An 18,611-nucleotide genomic window follows, 5' to 3' on the forward strand; every position below is an offset into this window, starting at 1 on the left:
CTTTAGAGGTTACACGCTTAGACATACATGCAACACCAAAGCTTTTCGAGTTACATAGTGTTGTTTAGGAAAAACAAGATAATATTGCACGATGCGGGATTTCCTTAAAACGTGGTTTCCTGAGAAGTTTTGACTAAAGAAAGTTCTCCTGTGGGTTCTCTTTTGAGGCTACACGTGTAGACATATGAGCCACACCAAATCTTTTCGATTTACAACATGTTGTTTAGGAGATACAAGCCAATATTTTTACTATGCCTTATTACTTCTCGTAAAGTGTTTCCAATACGTACTTATTTGTCTTTACTCAGCAACACTGTATTTCCTTATAACGTGGTATTCTTACATATTATTTCGAGGGAAAACTCTCCTGTGCGTTCTCTTTTGAGGCTACACCCTTAGACATACACGCAACACCAAAGCTTTTCGAGTTACAACGTGTCGTTTAGGAAAAACAAGATAATTTCGCACGATGCGAGATTTCCTTAAAACGTGGTTTCTGACAAATTTTGATGAAAGAAAATTCTCCTGTGTGTTCTCTTTTGAGGCTAAACGCTTAGACGTACACGTCACACCAAATCTTTTCGAGTTACAACGTGTTGTTTAGGAGATACAAGCTAATTTTGTACGATGCTTTATTTCTTCTCGTAAAGTGTATCCAATATGTACTTATTTGTCTTTCCTCTCAAAATTGTATTTCCTTATAACGTGGTATTCTTACATATTCTTTAGAGAGAAAACTCTCCTGTGCCTTCACTTTTGAGGTTCCATGCTTACACATCCATGCAACACCAACGCTTTTCGAGTTACAACATGTTGTTTAGGAACAAGAAGATGATTTCGCACGATGTGGGATTTCCTTAAAAGGTGGTTTTCTGAAAAATTTTGAGGAAGAAAATTCTCCTGTGGGTTCTCTTTTGAGGCTACACGTTTAGACATACACGTCACACCAAATCTTTTCGAGTTACAACGTGTTGTTTAGGAGATACAAGCTAATTTTGAATGATGCGTTATTTCTTCTTGTAAAGTGTTACCAATAAGTACTTATTAGTCTTTACTCTGCCAAATTATATTTCCTTATAATGTGGTATTCTTACATATTCTTTCGAGAGAAAACTCTCCTGTGCCTTCCCTTTTGAGGCTCCACGCTTACACATACACGCAACACCAAAGCTTTTCGAGTTACAACATGTTGTTTAGGAAAAAGAAGATGATTTCGCACGATGCGGGATTTCCTTAAAACGTGGTTTTCTGAAAAATTTTGACGAAAGAAAATTCTCCTGTGGGTTCTCTTTTGAGGTTACATGTTTAGACGTACACACCACACCAAATCCTTTCGAGATACCACGTGTCGTTTAGGAGATACAAGCTAATTTTGTAAGATGCATTAATTCTTCTTGTAAAGTGTTTCCAATACGTATGTATTTGTCTTTACTCTGCAACATTGTATTACCTAATAACGTGGTATTCTTACATATTCCTTTGAGAGAAAACTATCCTGTGCGTTCTCTTTAGAGGTTACACGCTTAGACATACATGCAACACCAAAGCTTTTCGAGTTACATCATGTTGTTTAGGAAAAACAAGATAATTTTGCACGATGCGGGATTTCCTTAAAACGTGGTTTCCTGAGAAATTTTGACGAAAGAATGTTCTCCTGTGCGTTCTCTTTTGAGGTTACACGTGTAAACGTATGAGCCACACCAAATCTTTTCGAGTTACAACGTGTTGTTTAGGAGATACAAGCAAATTTTGTACGATGCCTTATTTCTTCTCGTAAAGTGTTTCCAATACTTACTTATTTGTCTTTACTCTGCAACACTGTATTTCCTTATAACGTGGTATTCTTACATATTATTTCGAGGGAAAACTCTCCTGTGCATTCTCTTTTGAGGCTACACCCTTAGACATACACGCAACACCAAAGCTTTTCGAGTTACAACGTGTTGTTTAGGAAAAACAAGATAATTTCGCACGATGCGAGATTTCCTTAAAACGTGGTTTCTGACAAATTTTGCTGAAAGAAAATTCTCCTGTTGGTTCTCTTTTGAGAATACACGTTTAGACGTACACGTCACACCAAATCTTTTCGAGTTACAACGTGTTGGTTAGGAGATACAAGCTAATTTTGTACGATGCGTTATTTCTTCTCGTAAAGTGTTTCCAATATGAACTTATTTGTCTTTCCTCTGCAAAATTGTATTTCCTTATAACGTGGTATTCTTACATATTCTTTCGAGAGAAAACTCTCCTGTGCCTTCACTTTTGAGACTCCATGCTTACACGTACACGCAACACCAAAGCTTTTCGAGTTAAAACATGTTGTTTAGGAACAAGAAGATAATTTCGCATGATGCGGGATTTCCTTAAAACGTGCTTTTCTGAAAAATTTTGACGAAAGAAAATTCTCCTGTGGGTTCTCTTTTGAGGCTACACGTTTAGACGTACACGCCACACCAAATCCTGTCGAGTTACAACGTGTTGTTTTGGAGATACAAGCTAATTTTTTACGATGCTTTAATTCTTCTCGTAAAGTGTTTCCAAGAAGTACGTGTTTGTCTTTACTCTGCAACATTGTATTTCCTTATAACGTGGTATTCTTACATATTGTTTCGAGAGAAAACTATCCTGTGCGTTCCCTTTTGAGGCTACACACTTAGACATACATGCAACACCAACCCTTTTAGAGTTACCACGTGTTGTTTATGAAAAACAAGATAATTTCACACGATGCGGGATTTCAATAAAACGCGGTTTTCTGACAAATTTTGACGAAAGAAAATTCTCCTGTGGGTTCTCTTTAGAGGCTACACATTTAGACATACACGCCACACCAAATCCTTTCGAGTTACCACGTGTTGTTTAGGAGATACAAGCTAATTTTGTATGATGCCTTATTTCTTCTCCTAAAGTGTTTCCAATACGTACGTATTTGTCTTTACTCTGCCACATTGTATTTCCTGATAACGTTTTATTCTTACATGTTCTTTCGAGAGAAAACTCTCCAGTGCATTCTCTTTAGAGGCTACATGCTCAGACATACATGCAACACCAAAGCTTTTCGAGTTACAAAATGTTGTTTAGGAAAAACAAGATAATTTTGCATGATGCAGGATTTCCTTAAAACGTGGTTTTCTGACAAATTTTGAAGAAAGAAAGTTCTCCTGTGGGTTCTGTTTTGAGGCTACACGTGTAGACGTATGAGTCACACCAAATATTTTCCAGTTACAACGTGTTGTTTAGGAGATACAAGCAAATATTGTACGATGCTTTATTTCTTCTCGTATAGAGTTTCCAATACTTACTTTTTTTTCTTTACTCTGCAACACTGTATGTCCTTATAACGTGGTATTCTTACATATTCTTTCGAGAGAAAACTCTCCTGTGCGTTCGCTTTTGAGGCTACACGCTTAGACATACACGCAACACCAAAGCTTTTCAAGTTACAACGTGTTGTTTAGGAAAAACAAGATAATTTCGCACGATGCAGGATTTCCTTAAAACGTGGTTTTCTGAAAAATTTTGACGAAAGAAAATTTTCCTGTGGGTTCTCTTTTGAGGCGACATGTTTAGACGTACACGCCACAACAAATCCTTTCGAGTTACAAAGTGTTGTTTAGGAGATACAAGCTAATTTAAAACAATGCGTTATTTCATCTCTAAAAGTGTTTCCAATACGTACGTATTTGTCTTTACTCTGCAACACTGTATTTCCTTATAACGTTGTATTCTTACATGGTCTTTCGAGAGAAAACTCTCCTGTGCGTTCTTTTTAGAGCCTACAGGGTTAGACAACACGCAAAACCAAAGCTTTTCGAGTTACAATGTGTTGTTTAGGAAAGACAAGATAATTTTGCACGATGCGGGATTTCCTTAAAACGTGGTTTTCTGAAAAATTTTGACGAAAGAAAATTTTCCTGTGGGTTCTCTTTTGAGGCGACATGTTTAGACGTACACGCCACAACAAATCCTTTCGAGTTACAAAGTGTTGTTTAGGAGATACAAGCTAATTTAAAACAATGCGTTATTTCATCTCTAAAAGTGTTTCCAATACGTACGTATTTGTCTTTACTCTGCAACACTGTATTTCCTTATAACGTTGTATTCTTACATGGTCTTTCGAGAGAAAACTCTCCTGTGCGTTCTTTTTAGAGCCTACAGGGTTAGACAACACACAAAACCAAAGCTTTTCGAGTTACAATGTGTTGTTTAGGAAAGACAAGATAATTTTGCAAGATGCGGGATTTCCTTAAAACGTGGTTTTCTGAAAAATTTTGACGAAAGAAAATTTTCCTGTGGGTTCTCTTTTGAGGCTACATGTTTAGATGTACACGCCACACCAAATCTTTTCAAGTTACAACGTGTTGTTTAGGAGATACAAGCTAATTTTGTACGATGCGTTAATTCTTCTCATAAAGTGTGTCCAATACGTACGTATTTGTCTTTTCTCTGCAACACTGTATTTCCTTATAACGTGGTATTCTTACATATTCTTTCGAGAGAAAACTATCCTGTGCGTTCCCTTTTGAGGCTACACACTTAGAAATACAGGCAACACCAAAGCTTTTCGAGTTACAACGTGTTGTTTAGGAAAAAGAAGATAATTTCGCACGATGCAGGATTTCCTTAAAACGTGGTGTTCTGACAAATTTTGACGAAAGAAAGTTCTCCTTGTTTTTCCTAAACAACATGATGTAACTCGAAAAGCTTTGGTGTTGCGTGTATGTCTGAGCATGTAGCCTGAAAAGAGAACGCACAGGAGAGTTTTCTCTCGAAAGAATATGTAAGAATACCACTTTATAAGGAAATACAGTGTTGCAGAGTAAAGACAAATAAGTACATATTGGAAACACTTTACGAGAAGAAATAACGCATCGTAAAAAATTTGCTTGTATCTCCTAAAAAACACGTTGTAACTCGAAAAGATTAGGTGTGACGTGTACGTCTAAACGTGTAGCCTCAAAAGAGAACTCACAGGAGAATTTTCTTTCATCAAAATTTGTCAGAAACCACGTTTTACAGAAATCTCGCATCGTGCGAAATTATCTTGTTTTTCCTAAACAACACGTTGTAACTCGAAAAGCTTTGGTGTTGCGTGTATGTCTAAGCGTGTAGCCTCAAAAGAGAATGCGTGGGAGAGTTTTCTCTCGAAAGAATATGTAAGAACACCACGTTATAAGGAAATACAGTGTTGCAAAGTAAAGACAAATAAGTACGTATTGGAAACACTTTACAAGAAGAAATAACGCATCCTAAAAAATTTGCTTGTATCTCCTAAACAACACGTTGTAACTCGTAAAGATTTGGTGTGGCCTGTACGTCTAAACGTGTAGCCTCAAAAGAGAACCCACAGGAGAACTTTCTTTCTTCAATATATGTCAGAAAACCACGTTTTAAGGAAATCCCACATTGTGCAATATTATCTTGTTTTTCCTAAACAAAACGTTGTAACTCGAAAAGCTTTGGTGTTGCGTTTATATCTAAGCATGTAGCCTCTAAAGAGTACGCACAGGAGAGTTTTCTCTCAAAAGAACATGTAAGATTACAACGTTATAAGGAAATAGAGCGTTGCAGAGTAAAGACTAATGCGTACATATTGGAAACACTTTATGAGAAGAAATAACGCATCTTACAAAATTAGCTTGTATCTCCTAAACAGCACGTGGTAACTCGAAAGGATTTGGTGTGGCATGCACGTCTAAACATGTAGCCTCAAAAGAGAACCCACAGGAGAATTTCCTTTCGTCAAAATTTGTCAGAACACCACGTTTTATGGAAATCCTGCATCTTGCGAAATTATCTTGTTTTTCATAAACAACACGTTCAAAGTCGAATAGCTTTGGTGTTTCCTGTATGTCTAAGTGTGTAGCCTCAAAAGAGAATGCACAGGATAGTTTTCTCTCGAAAGAATATGTAAGATTACCACGTTATAAGGAAATACAGTGTTGCAGAGTAAAGACAAATACGTACGTATTGGAAACACTTTATGAGAAGAATTAATGCATTTTACAAAATTAGCTTGTATCTCCTAAACAACACGTTGTAACTCGAAAAGATTTGGTGTGGCGTGTACATCTAAACATGTAGCCTCAAAAGAGAACCCACAGGAAAATTTTCTTTCGTCAAAATTTTTCAGAAAACCACGTTTTAAGGAAATCCCACATCGTGAGAAATCATCTTCTTTTTCCTAAATAACATGTTGTAACTCGAAAAGCTTTGGTGTTGCGTGTATGTGTAAGCGTGGAGCCTCAAAGGAGAAGGCACAGGAGAGTTTTCTCTCGAAAGAATATGTAATAATACCATGTTATAAGGAAATACAATTTTCAGAGTAAAGACAAATAAGTACATATTGGAAACACTTTAGGAGAAGAATTAACGCATCGTACAAAATTAGCTTGTATCTTCTAAACAACACGTTGTAACTCGAAAAGATTTGTTGTGGCGTGTTCATTTAAACATGTAGCCTCAAAAGAGAACCCACAGGAGAATTTTCTTTCGTCAAAATTTATCAGAAAACCACGTTTATGGAAATCCCGCATCCTGCGAAATCATCTTCTTTTTCCTAAACAACATGTTGTAACTCCAAAAGCTTTGGTGTTGCGTGTATGTGTAAGCGTGGAGCTTCAAAAGAGAAGGCACAGGAGCGTTTTCTCTCGAAAGAATATGTAAGAATACCACGTTATTTTTTAAGATGCTTCTCCATCATCCGAAGTTCTTCAGGTGAGAATTCCTTGTTTAACTCTGTACCCCATTTTTTAATAGGGTTGTTTGGTTTTCTGGAGTCTAACTTCTTGAGTTCTTTATATATATTGGATATTAGCCCTCTATCTGATGTAGGATTGGTGAAGATCTTTTCCCAATTTGTTGGTTGCCGATTTGTCCTCTTGATGGTGTCCTTTGCCTTACAGAAACCTTGTAATTTTATGAGGTCCAATTTGTCAATTCTTGCTCTTAGAGCATACGCTATTGGTGTTCTGTTCAGAAACTTTCTCCCTGTACTGATGTCCTCAAGGGTCTTCCCCAGATTCTTTTCTATTAGCTTCAGAGTGTCTGGCTTTATGTGGAGGTCCTTGATCCATTTGGATTTGAGCTTAGTACAAGGAGACAAAGATGGATCAATTCGCATTCTTCTGCATGCTGACCTCCAGTTGAACCAGCACCATTTGTTGAAAAGGCTATCTTTTTTCCATTGGATGTTTTCAGCCTCTTTGTCGAGAATCAAGTGGCCATAGGTGTGTGGGTTCATTTCTGGATCTTCAATCCTGTTCCATTGATCCTCCTGTCTGTCAATGTACCAATACCATGCAGTTTTTTAACACTATTGCTCTGTAGTATTGCTTGAGGTAAGGGATACTGATACCCCCAGATTTTCTTTTGTCATTAGGGAAATGCAAATCAAAACAACCCTAAGATTTCATCTTACACCAGTCAGAATGGCTAAGATTAAAAATTCAGGAGACAGCGGGTGTTGGAGAGGGTGTGGAGAAAGAGGAACACTCCTCCACTGCTGGTGGGGTTGCAAATTGGTACAACCATTCTGGAAATCAGTCCGGCGGTTCCTCCGAAAACTGGGCACCTCACTTCCAGAAGATCCTGCTATACCACTCCTGGGCATATACCCAGAAGACTCCCCACCATGTAATAAGGATACATGTTCTACTATGTTCGTAGCAGCCTTATTTATAATTGCCAGATGCTGGAAAGAACACAGGTATCCCTCAACAGAAGAGTGGATGCAAAAAATGTGGTGTATCTACACAATGGAGTACTATTCAGCCATTAGAAACAATGAATTCATGAAATTCTTAGTCAAATGGATGGAGCTAGGGAATATCATACTCAGTGAGGTAACCCAGACTCAAAAGGTGAATCATGGTATGGACTCACTAATAAGTGGATATTAATCTAGAAAAATGGAATACCCAAAACATAATCCACACATCAAATGAGGTACAAGAAGAAAGGAGGAGTGGCCCCTGGTTCTGGAAAGACTCAGTGAAACAGTATTCAGCAAAACCAGAACGGGGAATTGGGAAGGGGTGGATGGGAGGACAGGGGAAGAGAAGGGGGCTTACGGGACATTCGGGGAGTGGGGGGGGGCTATAAAAGGGGAAATCATTTGAAATGTAAATAAATTATATCGAATAAAAAAATTAAATAAAAAAAAAGAAAAAAAAAAGAATACCACGTTATAAGGAAATACAATTTTGCAGAGTAAAGACAAATAAGTACATATTGGAAACACTTTACGAGAAGAAATAAGGCATCGAAAAAAATTAGCTTGTATCTCCTAAACAACATGTTGTAACTCGAAAAGATTAGGTGTGACGTGTACGTCTAAACGTGTAGCCTCAAAAGAGAACTCACAGGAGAATTTTCTTTCATCAAAATTTGTCAGAAACCACGTTTTACATAAATCTTGCATCGTGCGAAATTATCTTTTTTTTCCTAAACAACACGTTGTAACTCGAAAAGCTTTGGTGTTGCGTGTATGTCTAAGTGTGTAGCCTCAAAAGAGAACACACAGGAGAGTTTTCTCTCGAAAGAATATGTAAGAATACCACGTTATAAGGAAATACAGTGTTGCAGAGTAAAGACAAATAAGTACGTATTGGAAACACTTTACAAGAAGAAATAACGCATCCTAAAAAATTTGCTTGTATCTCCTAAATAAAAAGTTGTAACTCAGAAAGATTTGGTGTGGCTCGTACGTCTAAACGTGTAGCCTCAAAAGAGAACCCACAGGAGAACTTTCTTTCGTCAATATTTGTCAGAAAACCACGTTTTAAGGATATCCCGCATTGTGCGAAATTATCTTGTTTTTCCTAAACAAAACGTTGTAACTCGAAAAGCTTTGTTGTTGCTTGTATGTCTAAGCGTGTAGCCCCTAAAGAGAACACACAGGAGAGTTTTCTCTCAAAAGAACATGTAAGAATACAACGTTATAAGGAAATAGAGTGTTGCAGAGTAAAGACAAATGCATACTGATGGGAAACACTTTACTAGAAGAAATAACGCATCGTACAAAATTAGCTTGTATCTCCTAAAAAACACGTGGTAACTCGAAAGGATTTGGTGTGGCCTGCACCTCTAAACGTTTAGCCTCAAAAGAGAACACACAGGAGAATTTTCTTTCCTCAAAATTTGTCAGAACACCACGTTTTAAGGAAATCCCGCATCGTGCGAAATTATCTTGTTTTTCATAAACAACACGTTGTAAATCGAAAAGCTTTGGTGTTGCCTGTATGTCTAAGAGTGTAGTCTCAAAAGGGAACGCACAGGACAGTTTTCTCTCGAAAGAATATGTAAGAATACCACGTTATAAGGAAATACAGTGCTGCAGAGTAAAGACAAATACGTACCTACTGGAAACACTTTATGAGAAGAATTAATGCATCTTACAAAATTAGCTTGTATCTCCTAAACAACACGTTGTAACTCGAAAAGATTGGGTGTGGCGTGTCCATCTAAACATGTAGCCTCAAAGAGAACCCACAGGAGAATTTTCTTTGGTCAAAATTTTTCAGAAAACCACGTTTTAAGGAAATCCCGCATCATGCGAAATCATCTTCTTTTTCCTAAACAACATGTTGTAACTCGAAAAGCTTTGGTGTTGCGTGTATGTGTAAGCGTGGAGCCTCAAAAGAGAAGGCACAGGAGAGTTTTCTCTCGAAAGAATATGTAAGAATACCACGTTATAAGGAAATACAATTTTACAGAGCAAAGACAAATAAGTACATATTAGAAACACTTTAGGAGAAGAAATAACACATCGTTCGAAATTAACTTGTATCTCTTAAACAACACGTTGTAACTCGAAAAGATTTGGTGTGACGTGTATGTCTAAACTTGTAGCCTCAAAAGAGAACCCACAGGAGAATTTTCTTTCATCATAATTTGTCAGAAACCACGTTTTAAGGGAATCTCGCATCGTGCTAAATTATCTTGTTTTTCCTAAACAACACGTTGTAAATAAGAAAGCTTTGGTGTTGCGTGTATGTCTAAGCATGTAGCCTCAAAAAACAACGCACAGGAGAGTTTTCTCTCGAAAGAATATATAAGAATACCACGTTATAAGGAAATACACTGTTGCAGACTATAGACAAATACGTACATATTGGAAACACTTTAAGAGAAGAAATAACGCATCGTAAAAAATTACCTTGTATCTCCTAAACAACACGTTGTAACTCGAAAAGATTTGGTGTGGCTCGTACCTCTACACGTGTAGCCTCAAAAGAGAACCCACAAGAGAACTTTCTTTCATCAAAATTTTTCAGAAAATCACGTTTTATGGAAATCTCGCATCGTGCGAAATTATTTGTTTTTCCTAAACAACACATTTTAACTCGAAAAACTTTGGCGTTGCGTGTTTGTCTAAGCATGTAGCCTCAAAAGAGAACGCACAGGAGAGTTTTCCCTCGAAAGAATATGTAAGAATACCACGTTATAATGAAATACAATGTTGCAGAGTAAAGACAAATAAGTACTTATTGGAAATACTTTACCAGAAGAAATAATGCATCGTAAAAAATTTGCTTGTGTTTCCTAAACAACACGTTGTAACTCGAAAAGATTTGGTGTGGCTCGTATTTCTAAACGTGTAGCCTCAAAAGAGAACCCACAGGAGAACTTTCTTTCGTCAAAATTTGTCATAAAACCACGTTTTAAGGATATCCCGCATCGTGCAAAATTAACTTGTTTTTCCTAAACAACACGTTGTAACTCGAAAAGCTTTGGTGTTGCGTGTATGTCTATGCATGTAGCCTCTAAAGAGAACGCACAGGAGATTTTTCTCTCGAAAGAACATGTAAGAATACAACGTTATAAGGAAATACAGTGTTCCAGAGAAAAGACAAATACTTACTTATTGGAAACACTTTATGAGAAGAAATAACACATCATACAAAATTAACTCGTATCTCCTAAACAACACGTGGTAACTCGAAAAGATTTGGTGTGGCGTGCACGTCTAAACTTGGAGCCTCAAAAGAAAACCCACAGGAGAATTTTCTTTCGTCAAAATTTGTCAGAAAACCACGTTTTAAGGAAATCCAGCATCGTGCGAAATAATCTTGTTTTTTATAAACAATACGTTGTAACTCGAAAAGCTTTCGTGTTGTGTGTATGTGTAAGCGTGGAGCCTCAAAAGAGAACGCACAGGAGAATTTTCTCTCGAAAGAATCTTTAAGAATACCATGTTATAAGGAAATACAATTTAGCAGAGTAAAGACAAATAAGTACATATTGGAAACACTTTACGAGAAGAAATAACGCATCATAAAAAATTAGCTTGTATCTCCTAAACAACACGTTGTAACTCGAAAACATTTGGTGTGATGTGTAGGTCTAAACGTGTAGCCTCAAAAGAGAACACACAAGAGAATTTTCGTTCTTCAAAATTTGTCAGAAAACACGTTTTAAGGAAATCTCGCATCGTGCAAAATTATCTTGTTTTCTTAAACAACATGGTTTAACTCGAAAAGGTTTGGTGTTGAGTGTTTGTCTAAGCGTGTAGCCTCAAAAGAGAATGCACAGGAGAGATTTCTCTCGAAAGAATATGTAAGAATACCACGTTATAAGGAAATACAGTGTTGCAGAGTAAAGACAAATAAGTACGTATTGGAAACACTTTAAGAGAAGAAATAACGCACCGTAAAAAATTTGCTTTTATCTCCTAAACAACACGTTGTAACTCGAAAAGATTTGGTGTGGCTCGTACGTCTAAACGTGTAGCCTCAAAAGAGAACCCACAGGAGAACTTTCTTTCGTCAAAATTTGTCAGAAAACCACGCTTTAAGGATATCCCGCAGCGTGCAAAATTACCTTGTTTTTCCTAAACAACACGTTGTAACTCGAAAAGCTTTGGTGTTGCATGTATTTCTATGCGTGTAGCCTCTAAAGAGAACGCACAGGAGATTTTTCTCTCGAAAGAACATGTAAGAATACAACGTTATAAGGAAATACAGTGTTGCAGAGAAAAGACAAATATGTACTTATTGGAAATACTTTACGAGAAGAAATAACGCATCGTACAAAATTAGCTTGTATCTCCTAAACAAAAGATTGTAACTTGAAAAGATTTGGTGTGGCGTGCATGTCTAAACATGTAGACTCAAAAGAGAACCAACAGGAGAATTTTCTTTCGTCAAAATTTGTCAGAACACCACTTTTTAAGGAAATCCCGCATCATGTGAAATTATCTTGTTTTTCATAAACAACACGTTGTGACTCGAAAAGCTTTGGTGTTGCCTGTATGTCTAAGTGTGTAGCCTCAAAAGGGAACGCACAGGATAGTGTTCTCTCGACAGAATATGTAAGAATACCACCTTATAAGGAAATACAGTGTTGCAGAGTAAAGACAAATACTTACATTTTGGAAACACTTTACGAGAAAAAAAAAAACGCATCGTACAAAATTAGCTTGTATCTCCTAAAGAACACGTGGTAACTCGAAAGGATTTGGTTTGGCATGCACGTCTAAATATGAAGCCTCAAAAGAGAACCCACAGGAGAATTTTCTTTCGTCAATTTTTTTTCAGAAAACCACGTTTTAAGGAAATCCCGCATCGTGCAAAATCATCTCCTTTTTCCTAAACAACATGTTGTAACTCGAAAAGCTTTGGTGTTGCATGTATGTGTAAGCATGGAGCCTCAAAAGAGAAGGCACAGGAGAGTTTTCTCTCGAAAGAATATGTAATAATAATACCACGTTATAAGGAAATACAATTTTGCAGAGTAAAGACAAGTAAGTACATATTGGAAACACTTTACGAGAAGTATTAACGCATCGTAAAAAATTAACTTGTATCTCCTAAACAACACGTTGCAACTCGAAAAGATTTGGTGTGATGTGTATGTCTAAATGTGTAGCCTCAAAAGAGAACCCACAGGAGAATTTTCTTTCATCAAAATTTGTCAGAAACCACGTTTTAAGGAAATCTCGCATCGTGCGAAATTATCTTGTTTTTCCTAAACAACACGTTGTTACTCGAAAAGCTTTGGTGTTGCCTGTATGTCTAAGCTTGTAGCCTCAAAAGAGAACGCACAGGAGAGTTTTCTCTCGAAAGAATTTGTAAGAATACCACGTTATAAGGAAATACAGTGTTGAAGAGTAAAGACAAATAAGTACGTATTGGAAACACTTTAAGTGAAGAAATAACGTCTCGTATTAAATTAGCTTGTATCTCCTAAACAACACGTTGTAACTCGCAAGGATTTGGTGTGGCTCATACCTCTACACGTAGAGCCTCAAAAGAGAACCCACAGGAGAACTTTCTTTCATCAAAATTTTTCAGAAAACCACGTTTTATGGAAATCTCGCATCGTGATAAATTATCTTGTTTTTCCTAAACAACACGTTGTAACTTGAAAAGCTTTGGCGTTGCGTGTTTGTCTAAGCGTGTAGCCTCAAAACAGAAAGCACAGGAGAGTTTTCCCTTGAAAGAATATGTAACAATACCTCGTTTTAAGGAAATACAGTGTTGCAGAGTAAAGACAAATAAGTACGTATTGGAAACACTTTACGAGAAGAAATAATGCATCGTACAAAATTTGCATGTATATCCTAAACAACACATTGTAACTTGAAAAGATTTGGTGTGGCTCGTACGTATACACGTGTAGCCTCAAAAGAGAACACACAGGAGAACTTTCTGTCGTCAAAATTTGTCAGAAAACGATATTTTAAGGAAATCTCGCATCGTGCAAAATTATCTTGCTTTCCTAAAGAACACATTGTAACTCGAAAAGCTTTGGTCTTACGTGTATGTCTAAGCGTGTAGCCTCTAAAGTGAACGCACAGGAGAGTTTTCTCTCGAAAGAAGATGTAAGAATACAATGTTATAAGGAAATACAGTGTTGCAGAGTAAAAACAAATACGTACATATTGGAAACACTTAACAAGAAGAAATAACGCATCATAAAAAAATTATCTTGTGTCTCCTAAACAACACGTGGTAACTCGAGAGGATTTGGTGTGGCGTGTACGTCTAAACGTGTAGCCTCAAAAGAGAACCCACAGGAGAATTTTCTTTCATCAAAATTTGTTAGAAACCACGTTTTAAGGAAATCCCGCATCTTGCGAAATTATCTTGTTTTTCCTAAACAACACGTTGTAACTCCAAAATCTTTGGCGTTGCGTGTATGTCTAAGCGTGTAGCCTCAGAAGAGAACGCACAGGAGAGTTTTCCCTCGAAAGAATATGTAAGAATACCACATTATAAGGAAATACAGTGTTGCAGAGTAAAGACAATTAAGTACGTATTGGAAACACTTTACGAGAAGAAATAACGCATCGTACAATATTTGCTTGTATCACCTAAACACCACGTTGTAAGTTGAAAAGATTTGGTGTGGCTCGTACGTCTAAACGTGTAGCCTCAAAAGAGAACCCACAGGAGAACTTTCTTTCGTAAAAATTTGTCAGAAAACCACGTTTTAAGGAAATCCCGCATCTTGCAAAATTATCTTGTTTTCCTAAACAACACGTTGTAATTCGAAAAGCATTGGTGTTGCGTGTATGTCTAAGCGTGTAGCCTCTAAAGAGAATGCACAGGAGAGTTTTATCTCGAAAGAACATGTAAGAATACAACGTTATATGGAAATACAGTGTTGCAGAGTAAAGACAAATAAGTAAGTATTGGAAACACTTTACGAGAAGAAATAACGCATCGTACAAAATTAGCTTGTATCTCCTAAGCAACACGTGGTAACTCGAAAGGATTTGGTGTGGCGTGTACATCTAAATGTGGAGCCTCAAAAGAGAACCCACAGGAGAATTTTCTTTCTTCAAAATTTTTCAGAAAATTTTAAGGAAATCCCGCATCGTGCGAAATCATCTTCTTTTTCCTAAACAACATGTTGTAACTCGAAAACCTTTGGTGTTGCGTGTATGTGTAAGCGTGGAGCCTCAAAAGAGAAGGCACAGGAGATTTTTCTCTCGAAAGAATATGTAAGAATACCACGTTATAAGGAAATACAATTTTGCAGAGTAAAGACAAATGAGTACATATTGGAAACACTTTAGGAGAAGAAATAACACATCGTATGAAATTAACTTGTATCTCCTAAACAACACGTAACTCGAGAAGATTTGGTGTGACGTGTATGTCTAAATGTGTAGCCTCAAAAGAGAACCCACAGGACAATTTTCTTTCAACAAAATTTGTCAGAAACTGCGTTTAAAGAAATCTCGCATCGTGCTAAATTATCTTGTTTTTCCTAAACAACACGTTGTAAATACAAAAGCTTTGGTGTTGCGTGTATGTCTAAGCATGTAGCCTCAAAAGAGATCGCACAGGAGAGTTTTCTCTCTAAAGAATATGTAAGAATACCACGTTATAAGGAAATACACTGTTGCAGTGTATAGACAAATACGTACTTATTGGAAACACTTTAAGAGAAGAAATAACGCATCGTACAAAATTAGCTTGTATCTCCTAAACAACACGTTGTAACTTGAAAAGATTTGGTGTGGCTCGGACCTCTACACGTGTAGCCTCAAAAGAGAACCCACAGGAGAACTTTCTTTCATCAAAATTTTTCAGAAAACAACGTTTTATGGAAATCTCACATCGTGCGAAATCATCTTGTTTTTCCTAAACAACTCGTTGTAACTCGAAAAGCTTTGGTGTTGCGTGTTTGTCTAGGGATGTAGCCTCAAAAGAGAATGCACAGGAGAGTTTTCCCTCGAAAGAATATGTACCTTATACCACGTTATAAGGAAATACAATGTTGCAGAGTAAAGACAATTAAGTACGTATTGGAAACACTTTACGAGAAGAAATAACGCATCGTACAATATTTGCTTGTATCACCTAAACACCACGTTGTAAGTTGAAAAGATTTGGTGTGGCTCGTACGTCTAAACGTGTAGCCTCAAAAGAGAACCCACAGGAGAACTTTCTTTCGTAAAAATTTGTCAGAAAACCACGTTTTAAGGAAATCCCGCATCTTGCAAAATTATCTTGTTTTCCTAAACAACACGTTGTAATTCGAAAAGCATTGGTGTTGCGTGTATGTCTAAGCGTGTAGCCTCTAAAGAGAATGCACAGGATAGTTTTATCTCGAAAGAACATGTAAGAATACAACGTTATATGGAAATACAGTGTTGCAGAGTAAAGACAAATAAGTAAGTATTGGAAACACTTTACGAGAAGAAATAACGCATCGTACAAAATTAGCTTGTATCTCCTAAGCAACACGTGGTAACTCGAAAGGATTTGGTGTGGCGTGTACATCTAAATGTGGAGCCTCAAAAGAGAACCCACAGGAGAATTTTCTTTCTTCAAAATTTTTCAGAAAATTTTAAGGAAATCCCGCATCGTGCGAAATCATCTTCTTTTTCCTAAACAACATGTTGTAACTCGAAAACCTTTGGTGTTGCGTGTATGTGTAAGCGTGGAGCCTCAAAAGAGAAGGCACAGGAGATTTTTCTCTCGAAAGAATATGTAAGAATACCACGTTATAAGGAAATACAATTTTGCAGAGTAAAGACAAATGAGTACATATTGGAAACACTTTAGGAGAAGAAATAACACATCGTATGAAATTAACTTGTATCTCCTAAACAACACGTAACTCGAAAAGATTTGGTGTGACGTGTATGTCTAAATGTGTAGCCTCAAAAGAGAACCCACAGGACAATTTTCTTTCAACAAAATTTGTCAGAAACTGTGTTTAAAGAAATCTCGCATCGTGCTAAATTATCTTGTTTTTCCTAAACAACACGTTGTAAATACAAAAGCTTTGGTGTTGCGTGTATGTCTAAGCATGTAGCCTCAAAAGAGATCGCACAGGAGAGTTTTCTCTCTAAAGAATATGTAAGAATACCACGTTATAAGGAAATACACTGTTGCAGTGTATAGACAAATACGTACTTATTGGAAACACTTTAAGAGAAGAAATAACGCATCGTACAAAATTAGCTTGTATCTCCTAAACAACACGTTGTAACTTGAAAAGATTTGGTGTGGCTCGGACCTCTACACGTGTAGCCTCAAAAGAGAACCCACAGGAGAACTTTCTTTCATCAAAATTTTTCAGAAAACAACGTTTTATGGAAATCTCACATCGTGCGAAATCATCTTGTTTTTCCTAAACAACTCGTTGTAACTCGAAAAGCTTTGGTGTTGCGTGTTTGTCTAGGGATGTAGCCTCAAAAGAGAATGCACAGGAGAGTTTTCCCTCGAAAGAATATGTACCTTATACCACGTTATAAGGAAATACAATGTTGCAGAGTAAAGACAAATAAGTACGTATTGGAAACACTTTACGAGAAGAAATAACGCATCGTAAAAAATTTGCTTCTAAATCCTAAACAACACGTTGTAACTCGAAAAGATTTGGTGTGCCTCGTACGTCTAAACGTGTAGCCTCAAAAGAGAACCCATAGGAGAACTTTCTTTCGTCAAAATTTTTCAGAAAACCACGTTTTAAGGATATCCCGCATCGTGCAAAATTAACTTGTTTTTCCTAAACAACACGTTGTAACACGAAAAGCTTTGGTGTTGCGTGTATGTCTATGCGTGTAGCCTCTAAAGAGAATGCACAGGAGATTTTTCTCTCGAAAGAACATGTAAGAATACAACGTTATAAGGAAATACAGTGTTGCAGAGAAAAGACAAATACTTACTTATTGGAAACACTTTAGGAGAAGAAATAACTCATCGTACATACTTAGCCTATATCTCCTAAACAACACGTGGTAACTCGAAAAGATTTGGTGTGGCATGCACGTCTAAACGTGTAGCCTCAAAAGAGAACCAACAGGAGAATTTTCCTTCGTCAAATTTTGTCAGAACACCACGTTTTAAGGAAATCCCGCATCGTGTGAAATTATCTTGTTTTTCCTAAACAACACGTTGTTACTCGAAAAGCTTTGGTGTTGCCTGTATGTCTAAGCTTGTAGCCTCAAAAGAGAACGCACAGGAGAGTTTTCTCTCGAAAGAATTTGTAAGAATACCACGTTATAAGGAAATACAGTGTTGCAGAGTAAAGACAAATAAGTACGTATTGGAAACACTTTAAGTGAAGAAATAACGCATCGTATTAAATTAGCTTGTATCTCCTAAACAACACGTTGTAACTCGCAAGGATTTGGTGTGGCTCATACCTCTACACGTAGAGCCTCAAAAGAGAACCCACAGGAGAACTTTCTTTCGTCAAAATTTTTCAGAAAACCACGTTTTATGGAAATCTCGCATCGTGAGAAATTATCTTGTTTTTCCTAAACAACACGTTGTAACTTGAAAAGCTTTGGCGTTGCGTGTTTGTCTAAGCGTGTAGCCTCAAAACAGAAAGCACAGGAGAGTTTTCCCTCGAAAGAATATGTAACAATACCACGTTTTAAGGAAATACAGTGTTGCAGAGTAAAGACAAATAAGTACGTATTGGAAACACTTTACGAGAAGAAATAATGCATCATACAAAATTTGCTTGTATATCCTAAACAACACATTGTAACTTGAAAAGATTTGGTGTGGCTCGTACGTATACACGTGTAGCCTCAAAAGAGAACACACAGGAGAACTTTCTGTCGTCAAAATTTGTCAGAAAACGACATTTTAAGGAAATCTCGCATCGTGCAAAATTATCTTGCTTTCCTAAAGAAC

Source organism: Apodemus sylvaticus, chromosome 20 (assembly GCF_947179515.1).
Source record: "Apodemus sylvaticus chromosome 20, mApoSyl1.1, whole genome shotgun sequence".
Taxonomy (NCBI): domain Eukaryota; kingdom Metazoa; phylum Chordata; class Mammalia; order Rodentia; family Muridae; genus Apodemus; species Apodemus sylvaticus.